Here is a 1,086-nt window from a genome sequence, read left to right as displayed (position 1 = left end):
AAAAGGAGTCCCAACACCTGCAGCAGGCACCAAAGTCATTGGGTAAAATGTATGTTAAGCAGTGGTCAAGGACAGGGGCCCTGCCAGTCCGATCACCAGCTACTGAAGCTCGCTATGGGAACATGTCTGGGCACCCCTGGTTGAGGTGTTCTGGATTGTAGCTTGATGGATGTAGCTCCCGTTAGCCACCACGCGGACAAGTTCTTGTTTACAGATGATTTATTCAATGTTCGGCGACAAGATCACTCAGCGTCGTCATCATCATCATCATCATCGTGAGAACTACCCAAAGAAAACAATTGCAATAAGCAACATGTTTACAATAACTCTTATCACAGTAAATCCAAACAATAAAGGTATAGACACATAAATGCCCTTTCATGGCACTTTCATTGAAACTGAAATTAACAGAGGCACCCTGAACACACCTCATTGCCTGCTGTAGCCAAACGGGAGAAAGTCCGTTCTTCGCGCGAGCCGCTACTCCTCTCAACGGTGAGTCCACAATTGGGTTTAATTTAACTTAACTTAACTTATGTGTTCTTTAAAACTTAAGTCCAGTTTAAAGCAGTAGGACGATGCAGCTGAACTCACAGAGCGCCATGCTTCTCTGCTCTAGTGTCACCACAAACTCAGTCCGTGCTGCACGTTACTTCCGCTACCACCAATTACAAAACAAAGTTCCACAATTAAAGGAAACTTACAAATATAAACACAAGAAAAACATTGGAACACTTCACTGTTAGTTACACTCCCACCAAATCACCTGTGATTTTCCCATAAAACGTAACATGTATGGATATAACAAGAAATCACATTTAACATTAATTGAACTTGTGGATTGGCAAAGTGGCTCTTCAATTAGCCTCCAGTAGAGTTACAGTCTTTTGAATAGGTCTCTCCAGATAGGTTGGTTTTGTGGTGCGCCTTCCTCTAGCATCTAGAGTTGAGTCACTGATCAACAACCTCACACTTCTCACCTTTCCATCCTGTCCCAGATAGACATCTATGATCCTTCCCATCTTCCATTGACTACGTGGAGCAGAATCATCCTTGAGAAGCACAATATCATTGACTTTCGCATTT

General features: G+C 42.9%; 1 long non-coding RNA gene across 1 annotated transcript; it reads right to left on the bottom strand.

Annotated features, from left to right (window-relative positions):
- Positions 1-204: 204 nt before the first annotated feature.
- Positions 205-641, bottom strand: LOC113028613 (uncharacterized). The gene is made up of 2 exons (XR_003273252.2): positions 429-641; positions 205-282 (listed from the first exon to the last, which is right to left on the bottom strand). It is a non-coding gene; the product is annotated as an uncharacterized LOC113028613 (long non-coding RNA).
- Positions 642-1,086: the final 445 nt, after the last annotated feature.

The sequence above is a fragment of the Astatotilapia calliptera genome, chromosome 4 (genome assembly GCF_964374335.1).
Source record: "Astatotilapia calliptera chromosome 4, fAstCal68.1, whole genome shotgun sequence".
Lineage (NCBI taxonomy): Eukaryota > Metazoa > Chordata > Actinopteri > Cichliformes > Cichlidae > Astatotilapia > Astatotilapia calliptera.
The sequence above is the reverse complement of the archived record's forward strand: the minus strand, read 5'-3'. Positions and strand labels throughout refer to the sequence as shown.